A 22,404-nucleotide genomic window follows, 5' to 3' on the forward strand; every position below is an offset into this window, starting at 1 on the left:
AGTGTTAAAATCTCTAAACCCAACTTCGAATCTGTCTGTTCTTTCAATTTTGTCAGTTTATTTCTTCGTGTATTTTTGAAGTTCTGTAATTGAGTATATTCACATTTAAGATTTCTATGTCTTACTGATGAATAGACTATTTTATCATTCTAAATGCCACTTCTCCTTTATAACAATATTCTTTATTTTGATGCCTACTTTTATAGATAGTACAGTTACTATAGTCTTTACATGTTTATAATTTACTGTATATCTTTTATCCATCCATTTACTTCTAACCTATTGTGTCTTTCTATTTGAAGTATGTTTTTACAAACAGCATGTAATGGAGTCTTGTTTTTTTAATTTGACAACCTCTGTGTTCTAATTGGAGGGTTTAGTCCCTTTATAGTTAATGTAACTATTGAGACACTTAAGTTTCAGTCTATCATTGCCATTTGTTTTGTACTTGTTTCTTTTATTATTTGTTGTGTTCCTTCTTTCTTTCTTCCTCTTATATAATAGAGTTTTTAAAAGTCAATTTTATCTTCTTTTTTGGCTTATTAGTTATACCTCTTATTATTTTTTTTTGGTTGCCCTTGCATTTCCAACATGCATTTTAACTTACTATAATCTTATAACAGATAATCTTTAACTTACTATAATCTTTCTATAATCTTATAGCTTAATTTTATAAGTACAGTTGTATTTCTTCCATCCTGTCCTTTGTGCCATTGCTTTCATGTATTTTACTTCCTCATATTTATAAACTCCACAGAATGTTATTATTTTGCTTTAAACAATTATCTTTTAAAGATATTTAAAAACAACAAAAGGAACTTTTCTACTTACTATATTTATCAATTTACACATTCTTCGGCAAAAAATATTCCAAGTAATGAGAACCAGAGGCCTGCAACCAAGACTACTTTACCCAGCAAGGCTCTCAATCAAGATAGAAGACCAAATAAAGAGTTTCCCAGACAAAAGAAGTCTAAAAGAATACAGCTCCACCAAACCAGCTCTGCAAGAGATGCTAAAGGGACTGCTTTAAGGAAAGGAAGGAAAAGAGAAAGACAGAGGAACACAGGTAGGAAATAATGGCAATGAATAACTACCTATCGATAATAACCTTAAACGTAAATGGATTAAATGGTCCAATCAAAAGACATAGAACAGCTGAATGGATAAGAAAACATGACCCACACATATGCTGCCTACAAGAGACCCATCTCAGGACAAAAGACTTACACAGACTGAAAGTGAAGGGCTGGAAACAAATTTTCCAAGCAAACGGACAGGAAAAAAAAGCAGGGGTAGCAATACTCATATCAGACAAAATAGACTTCCAAAGAAGGGCCATAAAGAGAGACCCAGAAGGTCACTTCATAATACTCAAAGGAAGAATCCACCAAGAAGACATAAACATTGTAAATATATATGCACCCAACATAGGAGCACCCAAATACATAAAGAAAATCTTGGAGGATTTCAAGAAAGATATTGACAGCAACACAATTATAGTAGGGGATTTTAACACCCCACTATCAAAAATGGACAGGTCTTCCAAACAAAAGATCAACAAAGATATTGTGTCACTTAACAATACCCAAGAGGAAATGGACTTAACTGATATATACAGAGCTTTTCATCCCAAAGAAGCAAAATACACATTCTTTTCAAGTGTCCATGGAACTTTTTCAAAGATAGACCACATGATAGGACACAAAGCAAGCCTCAACAAATTCAAGAAAATTGAAATCATATCAAGCATCTTCTCTGACCACAAGGGTCTGAAACTAGAAACCAACGCCAAGGGTAAAAACCCAAAACACTCAAAATCATGGAGACTGAATAGCATGCTATTAAACAATGAATGGGTCAAGAACGAGATTAGGGAAGAAATCAAAAACTTCCTGGAAACAAATGAAAACGAACTCACAACAACCCAAAACCTATGGGACACAGCAAAGGCAGTCCTGAGAGGGAAGTTCATAGCAATACAGGCCTACCTTAAGAAGTTAGAAACAGTTCAAACAAACAACCTAACCCTATGCCCAAGAACTGGAGGAACAACAACAAAGACAGCCCAGAGCAAGCAGAAGGAAGGAAATAACCAAGATCAGAGCAGAACTAAATGACATAGAGACTAAAAGCACAATTCTAAAGATCAATGAATCCAGGAGCTGGTTCTTTGAAAAGATAAACAAAATCCACAAGCCTTTAAGTAGGCTCATCAAGAAGAAAAGAGAGAGGATCCAAATAAACAGAATTAGAAATGAAAGTGGAGCGATTACAACTGATACCACAGAAATACAAAGGATCGTAAGAAATTAATATGAAGACCTGTATGCTAAGAAATTTGAAAACCTAGATGAAATGGACACATTTCTAGAAAAATATAATCTTCCAAAACTGAATGAAGAAGAAGCAGAAATCCTGAACAGACCAATATCAGCAAAGGAAATTGAAGCAGTCATCAAGAAACTCCCATCACACAAAAGCCCTGGACCAGATGGTTTCACAGGAGATTTCTACAAAGCATTTAAGGAAGAACTAACCCCTATCCTTCACAGACTATTCAAAAAAATCCAAACTGATGGAAGACTCCCAAACTCTTTTTATGAAGCCAACATCATCTTAATCCCAAAACCAGATAAAGACACAACGAAGAAAGAAAACTTCAGGCCAATATCGCTGATGAACATAGACGCTAAAATTCTCAACAAAATATTAGCAAACCGCATCCAGCAATATATTATTAAAAAGATCATCCACCATGACCAAGTGGGATTCATCCCAGGGATGCAAGGATGGTACAATATTCGCAAATCAATAAACATAATACATCACATCAACAACAGCAAAGACAAAAATCACATGATCATATCAATAGATGCGGAAAAAGCGTTCGATAAGATACAGCACCCATTTCTGATAAAAACACTCAGCAAAGTGGGAATAAAGGGAGCAGTCCTCAACATAATTAAGGCCATATATGAGAGACCTACAGCCAACATCACACTCAATGGACAAAAACTTAGAGCTTTCCCACTAAGATCAGGAACAAGACAAGGATGCCCTCTCTCACCACTCCTAGTCAACATAGTATTGGAAGTCCTAGCCACAGCAATCAGACAAGAAAAAGCAATAAAAGGCATCCAAATTGGAAAGGAGGAAATGAAAATGTCACTGTTTGCAGACGACATGATAGTGTACATGGAAAACCCTATAGACTCCACTCAAAAACTACTCGACCTAATAAATGAATTTGGCAAAACAGCTGGATACAGAGTCAATACCCAGAAATCAAAGGCATTCCTGTACACCAGCAACAAAACTGCAGAAACAGAAATCAGGAAAAAAATCCCATTCGATATAGCAACAAGAAAAATAAAGTACCTAGGAATAAACCTAACCAAGGAGGTAAAAGACCTGTACTCAGAAAACTACACAACACTGAAGAAAGAAATTAAGGAAGATACAAACAAATGGAAGCATGTACCATGTTCATGGATTGGAAGAATTAACATCATCAAAATGGCCATACTACCCAAAGCAATTTATAGATTCAATGCAATCCCTATTAGAGTACCCATGACATATTTCACAGATATAGAACAAACATTGCAGAAATTCATATGGAACCATAAACGACCCTGAATAGCTGCAGCAATTTTGAGAAAGAAGAACAAAGCAGGAGGGATCACAATACCTGATATCAAACTGTATTACAAGGCCACTGTAATCAAAACAGCCTGGTACTGGCATAAAAACAGGCACATAGACCAATGGAACCGAATAGAGAGCCCAGAAATAAACTCAAGTCTATACGATCAATTAATATTTGACAAAGGAGGCAGGAGCATAAAATGGAGCAAAAACAGCCTCTTCAACAGATGGTGTTGGGAGATCTGGACAGCTACGTGCAAAAAAATGAAACTCGATCACCAACTTACACCATACACGAAAATAAACTCAAGATGGATAAAAGACTTAAATATAAGCCATAACACCATAAAAGTCCTTGAGGAAAACATTGGCAGGAAAATCTCAGACATTCCACGCAGCAACATCCTCACAGACACATCCCCTAAAGCAAGGGACATAAAGGAAAGAATAAACAAATGGGACCTCATCAAAATAAAAAGCTTCTGCATGGCTAAAGAAAACAGCACCAAATTACAAAGAGAACCAACAGTATGGGAAAACATATTTGCCAATGATACCTCAGACAAGGGCCTGATCTCCAAAATATATAAAGAACTCACACGACTCCACTCCAGGAAGACAAACAACCCAATTAAAAAATGGGCAAAGGACTTGAACAGACACTTCTCCAAGGAAGACATACAGAGGGCCCAGAGACATATGAAAAGATGCTCAGCATCACTAGCCATCAGAGAGATGCAAATTAAAACCACAATGAGGTATCGTCTCACACCAGTCAGAATGGCCAACATAAACAAATCCACAAACAAATGTTGGAGAGGATGTGGAGAAAAGGGAACCCTCGTGCACTGTTGGTGGGAATGCAGACTGGTGAGGCCACTGTGGAAAACAATATGGAATTTCCTCAGAAAACTAAAAATGGAACTGCCCTTTGACCCAGTAATTCAGCTGCTGGGATTATACCCTAAGAACACTGAAACACCAATCCAAAAGAATTTGTGCACCCCAATGTTCATAGCAGCACAATTTACAATAGCCAAGTACTGGAAGCAACCGAAGTGCCCATCAGCAAACGAGTGGATCCAAAAACTATGGTATATTTACACAATGGAATTCTACGCAGCAGAGAGAAAGAAGGAGCTTATACCGTTTGCAACAGCATGGATGAAACTGGAGAGCATTATGCTAAGTGAAATAAGCCAGGAAGTGAGGGACAAATACCATATGATCTCACCTTTAACTGGAACATAAGCAATAGAAGAAAAAAGCAAACAAAATATAACCAGAGACATTGAAGTTAAGAACAATCTAACAATAGCCAGGGCGGGGGTGGGGGGTGGGGGCGGGGACAGTGGGTAGAGGGGATTACAGGAACTACTATAAAGGACACATGGACAAAACCAAGGGGAAGGGTGGAGAGGGGGGAGGGAGGTGGGTTCACCTGGGGTGGGGTGGAGGGATGGGGAGAAAAGGCATACAACTGTAATTGAATAACAATAAAAAAAAAATTTACACATTCTTCTCTTTTGTGCAGATATGAATTTTTATCTGGTATCATTTTATTTCAGCTTTATAAACTTCCTCTAACATTTCTTATAGGACAGGTTTTCTGGAAAATAACTTGCTCACCAAATTTTGTCTAAAAATTTTTAAATTTCATCCTCATTTTTGAAGGATATTATTTCTAATTATAGAATTCTAGGTTGGCAGGTGTTTGAGTACTTTAAAGATGTCATTCATTGTCTTCTCTGAGAAATTACATTTCCCCCAAAATTCAGTGATTATTTTTATCATTTTCCTTTTCATGTAATGTGTTTCCTCTCTCAGAAACTTCAAATATATGTCTTTATTGCTAGTTTTATCAAGTTGATTATAATAATTATCTTGTTATTTATCTTATTTGGGTTTAATTGGACTTCTTGGATATATGACTTTGTAATTATTACATTTTGGAAAATTTTAGCCATTAACACATCAATTGTTTTCTTCAGCCATTACTCTGCCATTTTCTGGGACTTTATTTATGCACATATTCGTCTACTTGATATTGTTCCATAGGACACTGAGACACTTCATTTTTATCAGTCTTGTTTTTCTCTGTCTTCAGTATGTTAAATCCTTGAATATATTTATAATAGCTGTTTATGTTTTATCATCACTATCATTCCTGGGCTGTTTCTCTTGACTGAATATTCTCCTTGCTATAGGTCCCATTTTCTTGCTTCTTCTCACATCTAGTAAATTTTTTATTGGATTGTAGGCCTTGTAAATTTTACACAACTTGTCTAGATTTTCTTGTCTTCCTTTAAAGGATGTTGAATGCTGTTTTCGCAGTTACAGATGTGCTTGATCCTTTCGAGGCTTTAGGTTTTGCTGAGATGAGTCTAGAGTTGTCTTGATTCTAGGGTTAGATGAGCCCTACAATTAAAGTGAGGACCTCCTGTGTGGTATCTATTGAATACACCGCATGCTCAAGTTTGTTCCATTTTGGCTGATCAGAATTCAAAATTTTCTTAGCCATATGGACTCTGTTCAGCCTCTAGCTCCCTGATGGCTGGCCTTTTGCTGAGTCTTAAGGAATTTTACCCTACACATGCTCAACTTAGTATGCCGAAAAATACTTGAGGGGACCTCTTATACAGATGTCCGGGGCTCTTTTTCTGTGTAACTCCTTGCTCTCTATTACTCTATCCTATAAAACATAGCTGCCTTAGACTCCCTGAACTCTATTCTCTGTCTCTACAACTGAGAGAGCATACTGTACTATATTTGGGTTTCCCCCTTCCTTGTCCCATGGCCTGAAATATGCCTCGAGGCATAAAACTGGGGCTATCAGAGGGGTTATCTTTTGTTTTCTTTATCTCAGGGATCACAGCCTTCACCTGCTTGTTGTCCAGTGGATGAATTAGTTGTTTGGTATATTTTGTCTAGTTTTCTAGTTTTTTTTAAATGGCAAAAGACAAGTTTAATAACTGTTTCTCTCTTACAGCCTGATGTAGATATTCTTACTAATGCCAAGAAGATTGAAAATATGTCATATGGTGCTTTTGCTCTTACATCCCAGCCCCTGACAGTTGCTTTACTTGTCAATATAGCACAGTGGTTAACAGCACAAATTACAGAGCCAGCCAGCATCACTGAGTTTAACTCTTGACTCTGCATGTATCAGCTTGTAGCATGGGGAAGGATATTTTAGTCCTCTGTGCCTTAATTTTCCCATTTATAACATAGGAATGATCATAATTACATCTGGCTTTTAGGTTTGTTTGAGCTTCAGTGAGCTAATGAGTTAGAATGCTCTTAGTATATGATAATGTTCAATATGGTAACTATTGTTAATATTATTATGTCTCATCATCAAAAGGCCAGATAGCTTATTCCTGTATGACTGATCCTTCATTTCTTAATTTAATCTTTATTGTTTTTTATCCTTCATTTTTTTGAAATCTGATGCAGATAATCAGAGTTAGTCAACAAAATCACATAACACTGTCTCATTACTGTTATATTAAAGAATCATGCATCCCATCTTTCCCAGTCAATTATAAGTAACAAGTAACATTAGGCTCCAAGCCTGAGAACAAAAGACCTTGACAAAAGCCACATCTTAGGATCTAAGGGGATCGACTATAAGGGCCCCCTGTTCTCCGTCTGCCCATCCCGGTTGGCAATGAAAAGCCACGTGTGTGCTGCATTTCTAACAGTGAGGTTTTATTGGAACTACACTGGTGGCAATAGATCAGTAAAGGAACATGGCAGTGAATCTGCTTGTAAAATGAAGACCGTTTTTATAGAGCAAATGATTGCCCACTAATGTATCTGCGCCATGAATCTGGAGTTTTATATGTAGGGTCTGTAAATGGGCTGCACATGGGCCAATGTTACTTCCAAAGAACAGGCTTGGTCTCTTTAGAGGGCTGCTTTCAAACATAAAAGAGCTGCTCCTTTAGGAGGATCCTCCCGGGAGCTCTGAGGGAGTTCTTGGGAACGGAAGGCCCCGATATTTACAGGTGTTAGGCAAAGGTTTGTTAATCGCTTGTGTATGTGCTTCACCAGCCTGGATGTCAGTCATGTGTCCGAGAATCAAATAAGAACTGAAGTTTTACCATAAACAAATACCTTTGGTATTTGCTCTGCAAACCAGCCTATGTGCTACCACTACTCTCCTGTCTCGGGAGTAGCCCTCCCCCACGTTTCTGAGGGCCCCTCTCTCTTGGTCCTGGATTAAAATGGCCAGCTGTCAGGTGACCCCAGCCGAGATGTTGGCATGATCTGAAGTTCACGTCTAGTAAATGTTTAATGATAGTCTTCAGAGGATAAAGGGATAAAGAGGCAATTAAACTCATTCTCCTGACTGGATACTGTGATTAAATTAGATTCTGGTGCCATCACTTTAGCTTTTGATGTACTGCCCCAGTGCGCTATCGCAGATCCAAGTACCCCCCACTGAGGTACATGAGAGAACTAATGTCACAGAATAATAACACACCGGTTATCGTTCCTGAGTCATCTAACGGCATCCACCTCATGAATAATAATTTGAGTTTAAACCATTTTTTCTTCAGAAAAGATTAATGCTTTTGTTTTGTTATGTATCTTGACACTGTTTCTGGGAGGAAATAGAGGCTGGATTTGTATTCTTTTCCTATTAGAGTTTGAGAACCAGAGAACCACAGAGAGTAAATCATTTGCTTGAGATCATACAGTGTGACATGGAACCTAAGAAAACCCTGGGCCTTGAACACCAATATTGCGGTCTTTATGCTAGATCAGGTCAGCAAAGTATTCTGTAAAAGGCTAGAGACTACATATTTCAGATTTGGCTGGCCAGCCAGCCTCTGTTGCGACACAATTATTCAACCCCACTGTTGCAGCATGGAAGCAATCAGAAAGTGTAAATGTAAGTGAGTGAGCATGACTGGATTTTGTGAATTTATGATGACTTTCTCTCTCCCTCTCTCTGACTTTCTATTTTGTATATGAGGAAACCGAGAGGTTATCTCCCTGGTGCAAGGCCACGCAGCTGTCAATGAAGTGTGAAGGCCAAGTGCAGCGTGAGTCTCCTCATTCCCGGGATTTCTCCTCCGCTAACTGTCCCATGGGAAATTCTGACCCACTCTTCCATTTTCAGAGGAGGAAGTGCTAGGACCTGGGGAGCTGGAATGACTTGTCTGGGGTCAATGATCTGTTAGTGACTGAGCCAGAACTAGAACCATCATCTGTTGGCCTTGAGGCTGGTTACCTATCCCTTCACATTATTGTGAACATGTTCCAGAAAAAAGGGTATAATTAGATAGGATGATGGTACGTCCAGTGGATTTCATTATTTAAACTTCCTGAAATGATACCATTTTATAAATCATCTCTTTGATGTACCAAATAGTATCCAGATACAGAATAATGTGTTTGATTCACTTTGTGTTTTGCTATATAACTTTCAAATCCCAAGCTGGATTATATTGCAGTATTTTTTGTTTAATTTTACTCTTTAATGCAGTCTGACGTTTACACGTTCAGCCATAGCATTAATCATCTCCTCCAATCCAGAGATTGTGTGCATCAGAAGGAAAATAAATTGCTAAAGAGGACCCTCCAGTTTGAAGTAGAACTTAAAAATGAGTGGGTAGAAACGGAATTATCTTGATCTCTAGAGTCTCTTCTAGCTCTGTCAGAGCATAGTACGTGACAGGGTGACCAGCTGTCCAGGTTTGCCCGAGATTGAGGGTTTTCCTGCAATGCTGGGCTTTCAGAGCTAATACCAGAAAAGTCCCAGGCAAACCAGGATGAGCTGGTCACCCTGAGTGCTGAGTAACATGTGTTGAATGAATTGACCACTAGCCATAACTCTGCTTGCCTGGAGGAAATGATCCTCCTCTGGGACAGGGACTAGGGACTGGGGGCAAGAACAGCAGGGCTGTCCCACTTCTTAGCAACATGAGCTCGGTAGAGCTTTATGATTTGTGAAAAACTAAACTAAACTATATTAAGATATCATAGTGTATATATGAAAGAACAGTCCATTGACAAATATAAATAAGTCCGGATTTTTATTGCTACATTTCCCACTCATTGGTAAAAATAGTGTGATCTATCATTTAACCCAAGAAACATATAAACAAAGAGGGCTTTTAGCTCTAACTATACAAAAGGCTCAATGTGGAAGAACTCTCCTTTAGCTACTGGTGACTATCAATTCCTAGAGCCTGCACAGGGTCCACAGCAAGCCCAGGAGGTGACGCCAAGTTCCCAGACTCTGGATCGGAGGCCACAGGCCAAATGACACCTTCCTGAGATTTCTTTTAGGCCTCCCGTCATTTCTCCCTTCCTCTGACAACCCTGGTTTCCCAAGTTCGGCTGGCTGAGAAGACCTGCTCTGGATTTCTCAAGCTGGGGAAAAGGAGTTTCTGGTGCTTCCATTAGAGCCCAAGCTGCTCAAAGGTTCCTTTGTTGCTAATGGAGTTAATGTTCCTGCCAAGGGGCATCGCCTCCACCACAGGTGTCAGTTACTCTCCCTGCCCTGCAGAATGTTAAGAGTAAATACTAGAAGGATTCGCACAGCCCAGCAATGAAACGGTGGCTAACACACTAGCCAGAGTTAAAAACCGCAAATGACTAAAAACTTTAGAAAGAGCAACGTGAAGTGTTTTCAGGCTTTTTCCTATAGAAACACTTACCACTGAAAGCCTTACTCTGATTTTCAGTTCCATCTGGTGACTGTTTATTTAAGACCTTGGTTAGAAAATTCAGTTTAAATATGCATCAGTGAATTCAGTGGCCATTATCGGCTGGCCAGACCCAGTAATATGTCTGGCTGGCTCTTATTTCAGTCTTAATTAGGACATACAGGGACAGCCTCCCTGACTGTCAGCCTGTCCTAAGGAATTCAGACACCTAACTTCATTAGGGATTGTCTCCACGTCCTCCCAGGACACCAATAGCCAGCGGTTCTCTAGTCCTGACGTCTCTGATTTTTTTTCTCTCTAATTCTTACTCTGTGCTTCACGTTTTGTACTTCCTTCATTGAGTCCGTTATTCAAGTGGGTACCATTTCTTGTCCCCCTTTTCCCCTTCTGCTTCTCCCTTGACCCCTTTTCCCTTTCCAATTAATTTCTTGTCAACCTCACCCACTTTTCTTTGTTATTTTACTCTCCTTTTAGCTGTCCTTGCCTTTATTACCTAATTTCTATTCCTCTTGTGCAATGAGTTCCTTGTTTTCCACTCAGAATTTCTTTAAGCATTTTAAAAAGACAATTATCACCATGTTGCTTAACTTTTGGTAAATTTGATTTTCAAAGTGGAAACTCCATTTCCTTAGTGTGCTGTGGCAGAGAGGCAAAGGCACAAATTAATTGGAGCTGGCGGAAACGGGGAACAGAAAGCCAGTCTGGAGTTCTGTGCCAGAACGAATATGAAGCAGGTGGCAAAGGGTATGAATACATACCTATATCCAGCTCAGCGCACTCTGTACTCATGGAATACACACAGCCTATCCATGCCCAGAGAAAAATCAATTTCTCCTCACTGAATGCCAAATAAAGGCTGTAGAAGTCAGGTACCAATCACTACTTAAAGAGATCAAATTCAAACAGGGTGCCGAGCTTTCTGACATTGCTATGATGTTTAGTTCCAGAAGCGAAGAGTCCCTGAGTCGGCTGCGGATATTCCTGCAGGGTGACTGATGTCTGTGCGCTGGTCCAAGCGCTCTGGAGTATTCTCCAGGTCCCCAAACATTCTGCTAACATAAAATCTGAGCAACACAGGCCCACTAGCGAGGGTGAAACTGCTTCAGGTTGAAAGCTTTCAATAGTTTCTCTGAGTTATCAGCAGACTCGCACCTGCCAATATAGCTTTTGATTACAAAACACACCAGTTGGGCAGTGCAGGTAACAATCATTATCTTGGTAATTAGATTCTGTTCTGCACTGTATACTCAGGACCTTGGGCTTTTGTGCAAACAGAAGATGCGAGGGAGGCTCTTTAGAGTACTGGGTCTCTTCTAGTGGGCAGGTTGCTAATAAGCTCTTCCTGAAACAATGAGAAGGCAGATTGCCTCCCCTTTCATATCTCCTGCCTCTCCTTTCTGGTTCAGCAAATTTCAGTTGTGTGGCAGAATGGAAAAGAAGGAGAACACTGCAAACCACGGGGTGGGGGTGGGGTGGAAACCGTCTAGGAAGAAATCCAATTTTTGTCTTGTGCTCTGTGCATTTCAAAATGGTAATGCTACACTCATTAAACCGCCCATTAAGCAAACAATACAGGGAAACAAGATGGTGTTTGGGAGTCTGGAAGGGAGGGGAAGAGGGAAGTCAGAGAGAGGAAACAAGAGGAGGGCATTGTTTTGAAAGGAGACTGTGAAATGTTCAACCAGGGAAAGAGAATGCCTGCACACGTTTGTTGAAGAATGAAGGAGCACATCGCTTCAGTGCCGACAGCTGCAATAACATCTCCATTGCAGCCACACACAGGTCCGCCGGTGTCTAACAAGACAGTGGAGAGTCCCGGTAATGGTGTGACTTCCCTGTAGTGGGTTTAATGCATTGAGAGGAGGTGGGACCCCCAAACACTTGATATATTGACTCGATGTGAAGAAATAATATCAGATCTGTGAGAGTAAACATGGTTATTTAGCAGTAAAAAGAGGGACACAGAAAAGGGAGAAGAAAAAGCACTGACTACCTACTGTATGCCAGGCACTTCCACATATGCTGTCTCATTTAATCCCTAAAACACACTGGTGTGGGGGGTATTATCAGGCTTTGTTCACAGATGAGGAAAAAAGGCTCAAGAAGATCCATAAATAGTCCAAGTTCATACAGCTGCTCCACAAATCCCATATGGCTCCCGCCCTGTCATGATGCCATATGAGAACACAGGCTAGTCTTGGTACCTTCAAGAAAGGAAATTAACACTTATGGATCACCAACCATCTGCCAGCTACTTGGAAACATGCTCTCACGTTCTTCATCTCCTATAATTCCGGCTCCACCAGCATGCAGATGACTTGACGGAGACTGGATGAGCCCCCTTCAAAGGGCAATCCAAATCTCCACCACTGCAATTACACAAATCTGGCGCCTGGGATTGGGAGTATTATGAAATCCCCAGCATTTGGCAGCCCTCCTGAACAGGGAAATCTCATTAGAAAACCAGAGGAAAGGCTTTGGAAACAAACAGGGTAGGAACCCAAAAGAGATTTCTTGGCTGTTCGTGCACTGCCTTTGTAATGGATGCTTCTGCTGCCCCTGCTGAAGCCAAGCAATGCAGATGTTGTTTCTGCAGACAGCACAGGCCCCGCGCTAGAGGACAGGTTGGATTTTCAACAATTTCGAAAACAATAGCACAGGATGTGTTTTTTCAGTATCTTTAGCAGCCTGGGTGAGAAACCACTAGATACGTTATTTTCCTGGAAATTTCAGCTTCAGTAGATGATTATAGCTAACATCTATTGAGTGTTTGCCTACTGTGTGCCATGCACTGTTCTACACACTTCATATGTCTTGTTAAATTGCAGGAGAATCTTGAGGTGGGTGTGATTATCTCCACTTCCAGTAGAGGAATAAATAATTAGTCCAAGGCCACCCTCAGCTGGGAATGGACTGTTCTAGGACCTGCTTCTATCACATGGAACTGGCTTCGTGAATCCTTTTGCAAATTGGGGATTAAGCCCACCACTAGAGATCTTTGTTTTTGTCAATCAGATATAGTGCCTATATTCTCCTGTTATTTGCTTTATTTCCCATAATTGCTTCTCACCACAGGTTTCATTTGTTCACTTCTCCACCTCATTCTAAATTACATTAAAGATCTGTTTATACTTACCCATCTTAAAAAAAATTGTTTTACCCCATACTCCTCTCTAGCTACTACTCTATTTCCTCCCGTTAGAGCCAAACCCCTTGAGTGAGTTTCCTTTCTTGCCAACTTTATTTCCTCATTTCCCATGCAGCTTTCAATCTACTTCACCCCCACGATTCCACTGAAATTGCACTCGCCAACCTTGCCTTTCTGGTTGCAAAATCTAATGGGTATAAGAGTGTCTTTCTGTGACATTGGACCTGGTTAACCATCTGTCCTTGAAAGACTTCCCTTGGCTCCTGTCAGAGCCATTCTCCTCTCGTGGCTTGTCCCGATCCCTGGCTGCCCCTCTGCAGTCTTCTCTATAGGTTTCTCTACTGTCCTCAGCCCTCCTCTTCTCCTGGGCCGTCTAACCTACTTTCATGGCAGAATGACCATCAGTTCTAATGACTCACATCCCTTCTAGCCCAGGCCTCCCTGGAGCTTCAGACACATATAAACTACATAAAGGACATCTTGCCTCTGCCCCCTGACCGGAAACTCCAGTGTTCCCTGCTTCTATGAATGCCCTGCTATAATCCAAGCCCAAGCCCTGGCCTTCCTCTCCCTCAACACTCACGTCTTAGCACCAGGCCATAATATCGTCAGTCCATCCATCCTCTCCATCCATCCTGCCGCTCCCCTTGGTGTTGAGGCCCTCATCATCCCCTGTCTGGTCATCTCGCCTTTTCCAGCATTGTCCCTCCAGTCCATGCTGTCAAAGCCACTGCCAGAATGACCTTTTACAACACCAACGGGCCTCTCACTCCTCTGCCTAAGCTTTGGAATGGCTCCCGTTGGCTAGAGAAGTCCCTACTGCTTATTAAGACTTACACAAAGGCCTGTTTACATCATGCCCTAGCTCATCTTTCAGCTTTACTTTTCATCACCCTGTCTTTTACACTCTGATTCCCAAATGCACCATGCTTCTTTCAGCTCCTTACTGTGCCACATCACTGCCGGATGTTCCCACACATGTCTTTTATGTGAAGCACCCCCATTCCCTCATGTCTTTCAACTGACTTCTGGGTAACTCTTATTAGTTTAAATGCCACCTCTTATTTGAAGCCTCCCTGGGCCTCTTGAGACTGGGCTCAGAGCTCCTTCCATGCGTCCCCACAGCTCTGTACTTCTAATAACTTCTAACAGCATGGAAGTCAGGGTACTGTGGTGTGGTTTTCTCTTTGTGTACCTATATCTCCTAGTAAATGTAAGCTCCAGAAGTAAGCACAGTTTCTATCTTGGCTATTGTTGGACTTCTAACTCTTACCATAGTATCTCGTAAAAAAAATTAAAATTTTAAAGGTGTTAAATATTTTTAAATGAATAAACATATTTGGTAGGGATTAGGAAGTAAGGAGAAAATGGATTACCACCACCAGGTGAAGAGATGACCAGAAGGGCAAATGAGGAGGTGTGGGTAGGTAATACTCCCAGGTATTCCAGCTCTCATTTCCCAGTATTAAACACAAAGGATTTTTCTGGAGTCCAGTGCAGACAGCGGGAATTGAAAGAGAAGACTGCTTTCCAGGCTGCCGTTCAGGAAGGCATGTGGGATGACTTCCTAGCGGGTATGAAGGACCAGACAAGGTGCTCATTTGTTTTGAGAAAGAGCGAGAGAACAATGAAAACCTGGATGGTTGTTAGACCCCCTCTCTCGTCTTGTTCGAGATATTTTCCAAGTTTCAACCCACTGTTTCTATGTCTCCCTTGGAAAATGAGCAGCCTGTCCTGATGGCGCGAGGCAGAGCCGTGCCATGCAGTGCCTTTGCGCACCTAGACGACCGAATGCTCGACCATCTGCTCCTACATGCACTTGAGCTCTCACGGACTGGTGAGTGATGAAACACGGTCTGAAGCAATGTGTTGCTTCAAGATGCTGGCTAGATGTGGAGTAGATTTTGAGCAAGGGATGTCAAAAGAGAGGTTCTGCACAGCAGCTGTCCCTCTGGAACATGGTCACAGACATCTGAGGTACATTTAGGGAACATGCTTCTGCCCTGGGATGCCCCTATAATCTAGAAGTCCTGGAAGCTGGGATGGGGCCATCACCCTAACCTGGGAAGGTGACAGTTATTCGGAGGAGAAAATAGTCACTGAGGATGAAGTGACTGAGACAGCTTCACAGAGAGACTGGCATCTGTGCCAGCCAGGCCTTGAAGACCAAGTTTCTAAGAGGGGTAAAGGAAAGGCATTCCAAGTCCAAGTCTTCCCCGTACTGTGGGAAAGGCACACAGGAGGATATAAGCAGGTATGCCCGGGGAATGACAATTAGACCGGCGGGGCTGGAGAGCTGCACTCCTGTCAGAATACTGGAAGCTAAGACAGGACAGAAATACCCTGCAGTGTTCTACAGGTAAGATCAATGGCTCATTTACCCAGCTTCAAAAGGCTGCAAATAGCTATTTTTTATGTTGGAAAAGAAATCCAATAATGGGTATCACTTGCTGCTATGAATCTGGTAAAAACCCCTCCTTCTGAAGACTGTAACAAATGGCCACCGGAGCCCTGCTCTCAGGCAGCGGTATTGTAACTCTGCTGGGAGAGTCAGACCGCATCGACGTCGTGGGGCCAGTCCACCATCTGCACAGGATTCCCAGAGCCCCTGGCTCCTCGCTGGGTTCCACTTTCTTGTTTTGTGCAGATGGAGAGAGAGCCAGCTCTGGGGAAGGCGAGACTGCAGGGGTGTGAAGACAGGTGAGGCACAACGGCAGTCCAGCTCAAGTGGAGACACGGTAAGACACTCCGATAATGCAGGGTGACAAGTCAAAGAAAAGCTCAGTGAGGACGCGAAAGTGAGGGCACAAGTGGATGTGGAGCCACTGGAACTCTCACACACCGCTGGTGGGAATCTGAGCCCGTTCTGAAAAGCAGTTTTGCAGTTTCTTACAAAGCAAAATATACATCTACCCTATGACTCAGCAATCCCACTCTTAGATATGTTCCCAAGGGGGAGAAAACATATCTCCATGAAAAAAACTTAAATAAGAATGCACATAATTAAGTGCTTCAAAAGGCTGAGAAAAAGCTAAATGTATATTTAACAGGAAAATGGATTAAAGAAATTGTAGCAGATTCTTATAACGGAAAATCCTCAGCAATCAGAAAGAATGAACTACTGACAGATGTAACAACGTGGACGAATCTCAAAATTAGGATGTAGTGCTGAGGAAATGTGACACAGTACTCTGTGTGTTTCCACGTATATGAAGCTCAAGCACAGGCAAAACTAGCCTCTGGCGATGGAAACCAGAAGAGCGGTTGTCTCTGGAGACGGGGGTGAGTTTGGACGTTGACTAGAATGGAGAAGGAGGAAGCCTGTCCGGGGCAATGGAAATGTTCTATCTTGATTTGGGTGGTGGTTACACAGGTGGACATGGTTATCAAACCGTCAGACTCTGTGCACTTTACTGAATGTCCACTGTATCTCAGGAAAAAAATGCAAAAAAAAAAAAGAAGTTGGGCAAAAGACAGCATGGCTTCGTGAAAATGCTGCCTTGAGCACTATTCACAGAGCAGACCTCGAAGGATGGCTGGGGGAAGGCACTGCAGGGGGTGAGACAGGGAGACACAAGGTAGGGGGTTGAGAAGGTGAATGGCGGGTCCCTGGAGGAACTGTGTCAGGCATGGAAGTTACAGCCAGAAAGGTAGTAGAGGTCATAACAGTGGAAAAGGTGGTAGGCATAGAAAGTACTGACTACGTTTTCCATTAAGATTTGCCAAGAAAGAGAAGGGAAACAGAAAAATAATTTAAAGAAATTAAATAGCATTAGGGAACTTTTTTGCTTGTTTGTAGGCCGAAGGGCAGAATACATTGAAGGGGAGAGACTGAAGAGATCACTCACAGAGGATGGTCTGGCGGACTTAGAAATAAGGGGGACCTGCTACCTGTCTGTGAGAAGTAGTGAAATGGTGAAGGGTGGAGGAGGAGAAAATCGTGAGAGCTCAAGATGGACGTCCTCTGACACCTCAGCGTGGTGGCAGGGGAGCCCTGCAGTGACAGGGACAAAGAGGTCAAGCTGGGGCTTGAGGAGCATGAGCAATGTTCAGAACAGGGTGCTACAGGGCACTGGAAAGAGGGTTTCCTGAGATAGATGGAACAGTTCTGAGAGTTAGAGAGCACCAATTAGTAATGGAGATAAGTGCGCAGGCTGAGTCCGGTAAGGCATGAAGAATGAAAGCCGATGGTGACTATTGTGAACACGCTTACGATGGGTCATGGTTAGATGCGGGGATGGCACAGGGCAGGGCCAATGGAGATTATGAAAGGGCCAAGGGTCTGGGAATCCGGGGAAGAGGGGAAGATTCGGGAGGCATAGACATTTGATTAGTACATAATTAGTATATAAGCTATATACATTTAGCTATATTCTAAACATTGATCAGTGATCAGTGAAGGTAGTTTTATGGCTCAAGATATTTGGAGGAGAGCAGTTCTGAATGATGAGTTCCAAGGTAGTCTGATGGCTGAGTTGAATGGCAATGACATTCAGCACTGGAAGTCGGCATCACTAGGGAGGATGACGGAAGAGGCGAAGGGAGAGAGGCGGAGACAAAGGCTGAAAGTCCTTGAGAAAATGTGGTGGATTGTATCTACTTACAAGGTTCACTTTCTCCCTAGGCAAACTGGAAATTGACCCGAGCTTTGCTTACAAAGTGCTATTTTAAATACTATATTATTGGCTATATTCAACTGTTTTTATTCTGTGAAATTGAAAATGCTTCAGGGTTTGTTTTAAAGTTGATCTTAATCAAGTCTCTCTGAGTAACGAAGAAATGGATTTTATTGTCATTTTACAAATGAGGTCTTACTTCAGTGCCTCATTCTACCACCCCTGCCCACCCCTGCCCAAGCCTTCCTCCCAGTCGAGGTAGAATTTGGGTGCACAGAAGTAATTGCTGAAATCACTCAGCTATTCAGAAAGTGATTCCACTAGACAAAGGGCACAAAATGTCATAGGTCTCAGTATCTGAAAAAAAGTCACATGTTTTACACTGAAAAAAAATTATGAAAAGAAAGGAGTGGGTTTGTTCTTAGTTATCTTTCCAGTTATTTTATTGATTTTTATTGAAATAATTCCTTCAAGCCTTTAAAAATCAGAGTTCTTATTTAAGGACTCCCAGACTCCTGTATCAATAAATATATTCAAACAACCAGAGGGAGTTTTTGGTATCACGAGCCAGAAGGAAATGACAATAGAACTGTTTCTACTACTTACTGATTATGTATCTCTTGACAAAATATTTCCTCTCTGTGCCTCAAATTCCTCACAGAGAAATTGTAGAAGTGAGAGTTATACAATGTGGATTGTAAGTATTGAATGTACTTTTGAAACAGTGAATCATCGGTGAATCCTTAAGTAGAAATTAAATTAACAAAAAAAGCCAACCGTGATCTGAAGCAGCTTTCTAGGGAGGCACCTGTCACGAGGATTCCTCTGGAAACAGGGCTGACTAGTGAGGTGAGAACTTCCACATCCGTCACATCTACTTTCTCACCAGCACCAGCACCCACATACTCTGCCTTCCCGCCCCTTACCACCGAAGCACGCTCCTCCCTCAGTTACCTGCTTAGCTACCTCCTCTCCTCCTTCAGGTCTATTTAAATCTTACTTCTCAAAAACGGTGACCCTGACCAACCTGTTCAGTGCAATGTCCTGTCTCTATCTCCCTCTAGCACTCTTAGTTCCCCTTACTCTTCTTTACGTTTCTCTTTTCCATAGCATTTTCTAACTTCTGACCTCCTGCAGTTCACTTATTTATTATCTGTCTTTCCCATATGAGCATCCAATAGAACTTTCTGAAGTGGGAATGTGCCAGGTCGGCAGTGTCTAACACACCAGCCACACGTGGCCGTCGAGCACTGCAAATGTGGCTGGTGCAACTAAAGAATTTAATTTTTAGTGTTACCTGACTTAAGTTTGGATTTTAATTTAATTAGCCACATGTGCCTAGGGGGCACCCTACCAGGAACAGCTCTGGAATCTGGGGGCCATGCGAGCCAGGAACTTGGCTTCATTTACCAAGGCCTCCGAAGCCTCTGACAGAGTGCCTGACACAGAGAAGGTGCTCAACAATGTGCTAATACACGTACCGGCGAAGTTCAAGACCAACTTTTCCAAGGCCGTCCAGCCTATCGCTTAGGAAACGCCTCTCTTTCCCAGCGTATGAAGGGCAAACTGACTGATGGATGCACGGATCCAGAAGTCCGGTCAGATGCTCTCTGGCAGGCACGTCCTGCGAGCAAGCACAGTGCCTGGAAAAGCACACACGCTCACACATATAAATGAAGGAAACAAACAATCCCTCCTGCATGGAATCCGAACCTCCCACCTCCGCCAATATGAAACCCACTAGTTTCATCTGTGGCCGTCATCAGAATTCGGGACGGGCACGGTACCCAGCTGTGGTCCTGCAGGGAGGGAGGTTAATGTAAATCTGTGATGCACTGCACCGTCCCAGCGGCGCAAAAGACGAGGGCGCATGCCAGCTTTCCCTCATCCACAGGCCGAGGCCCCAGAATATCATGTTTTATGCTACTACATCCTGGAAACCAAGCAGAACTGCCAAACAGACATACATATTTATGTGATTTTAGAAGAATGAAAGTACTATGTAGGAAGGGAAATAACTATAGGTTGAGTGGTATTTGAAAAGCTACCTTGGAGATGAAATATAAAGTCAATCAAATTAAGAGTTTTAAACGGTGTCCTTCCCAAATCTGACCTTGAGGACCTGCAAGACCAGTGTTTGCAGTTGTACTAGGGTATCAGAGCAGCTGCAAGTGCTTCATTACGCTGCGGTGACACCCAGGATCAGGCAATATTCTGCTTGTATTATCTGCTTCGTTCCGTAGGCTTCTAGTAAAAGTACCAGACTATGATGTCTGCAGTTCTCTAAAACATACTTCCGCATCTGTTTGTGAACCAATATTCGTCACGGCATTATTCGAGGTAGCCAAAGATGGACCCAACTCAAACGTCCACTGATGGGTAAACAAAATGTGGTTTATACATACGATGGAATGTTATCCAGCCTTAAAAAGAAATAAAATTCTAGCGCATGCTACAACATGAATGGACTTTAAAGACATTATGCTATGTAAAATAAGCCAGACATAAGGAAAAAAATATTGCATGATCCCACTTCCACGAGGGACCTAGAGTATAGTCAGATTCATAGAAACAGCAAGTAGAGGGTGGTTGCTAAGGGACGGGTGGAGGGGAGCATGGGGGTTATGGTTATTATCGTTTTATGGGTAGAGAGTTAAAGGTTCAGTCCGGGAAGATGAAGAAGCTCTGCATTATGCTAAGTGAAATAAGCCAGGCGGTGAGGGACAAATACCACATGATCTCACCTTTAACTGGAACATAATCAACAAAAGAAAAAAGCAAACAAAATACAACCAGAGACATTGAGGGGGGGAACAGTCTAGCAGTGGCCAGGGGGGAGTGGGGTGGGGACAGTGGGAAGAGGGGATTGCAGGAACTATTATAAAGGATACATGGACAAAATCGGGGGGGGGGAGATGTTGGAGGTGGGGGAGGGAGGTGGGTTCAGCTGGGGTTGGGGGAGGGAAGAGGAGAAAAGGCATACAACTGTAATTGAATAACAATAAAAAACAAATTAAAAACAACAAAAAAAGAAGCTCTGGAGGTGGATGGTGGTGATGAACAACAGTGTGAATGCTCTCATGCCACTCAACACTATGCTTAGAAGTGGCCAAACGGGTCAGCTTTATATTACGTGTATTTTACAACAATGACAAAAGTACATCGGGATCCGCAGTGTGGTGCTGTGCGGCCCTTACGTAGATTCAGCTATAGCCTGGGCGCTGTCCGCATGCCAATCCAGAAAGCACAGCACAGGGGTGGTCTTTCCAACAAGTGAGCACAGGTTCTCTTTTCTGTATCTCAATTCACAAGCAATGCTTTGCCAATTAGCATACTGAAAGTCAGAAATGTTTTCTTTTTTAATTGATGAAATTAGTAGCTTGTTTTTTTTTTTTAGCACGGTGAATATTAGAAATAGGCTCTCATTAGTGAAATTGAAAATACTTATTATATTTATATATGGATTGGCAGAAATGTTTTAGAGACACTCCCCATGCTTGCCCCCCATGGGCATAAGAATTCAACTGCGCCCTTAGCTGTTAGCCTCATTCATGACGTTACATCTAGGCTAAAGCCCTAGCTAGTCCTCTCTCCATCCGGGATCACCGGACGACCCTGGGTCCTTGATGCTAGCCGTGAGAGTGATGAAACCTCTCCCACGGAGTCTTCCTCATGGCACCCAGTGAATATGTTGTGCAGGGGTGGGGGTTGGAGCACCTACAAGTAGAGAGCTGTAACATGCTCACGTTGATAGAACAGGTCACATGAACTGAATGTGTGTGTCTACTTGCTAATACATGGGGCACTGAAAGAATATTTTATATGTTACAGTATTTGCCTGAGATTTCTGTTCATCATAACCTAGTGGTGAAGTTGTTAGGTAAGGAAGAAACCCTTACTAGGAACTTCTTCAGAGGCTAGCATGATTTATCGAAAATGACCTAAGAGTCACACACGACCACGTCAGCCCAGGTCAGCTCACTATCCCCAGTGCCGAAGCCAGCAGGAAATCCTTGTGCTAAAGGACATGGGGAACCATGTCCTTGGAGACCATGGAGAGTAAGATTATTAGTCCTGGGAATATACAATGAGGTGGTTTACTTTGCCCTCCTAGCTGGTTTTAGAGATTAAAAGCTTGGGCTCAGAAATGTCATGTGGAGGTTACCGGGCGGGGGCAAGGGAGACAGATGCAGTAGATGGTGTCAGCATCACACTCAGAGCCCACGGCACGCAGCTTCCCCACCAGATGTGGGTGTCCTACTTCAGAGCAGGCTGGGAGGGGTGGAGATGGGTCAGCCCTTAGCCA

At 42.3% G+C, this 22,404-nt stretch overlaps 1 protein-coding gene across 1 annotated transcript in view; it reads right to left on the reverse strand.

The window, feature by feature from the left end:
• CPQ (carboxypeptidase Q) overlaps positions 1-22,404 on the reverse strand; it is a 399,977-nt gene that overhangs the window by 19,185 nt on the left and 358,388 nt on the right. The window lies entirely within an intron of this gene.

Source organism: Desmodus rotundus, chromosome 8 (assembly GCF_022682495.2).
Source record: "Desmodus rotundus isolate HL8 chromosome 8, HLdesRot8A.1, whole genome shotgun sequence".
In the NCBI taxonomy this organism is placed as follows: Eukaryota; Metazoa; Chordata; class Mammalia; order Chiroptera; family Phyllostomidae; genus Desmodus; species Desmodus rotundus.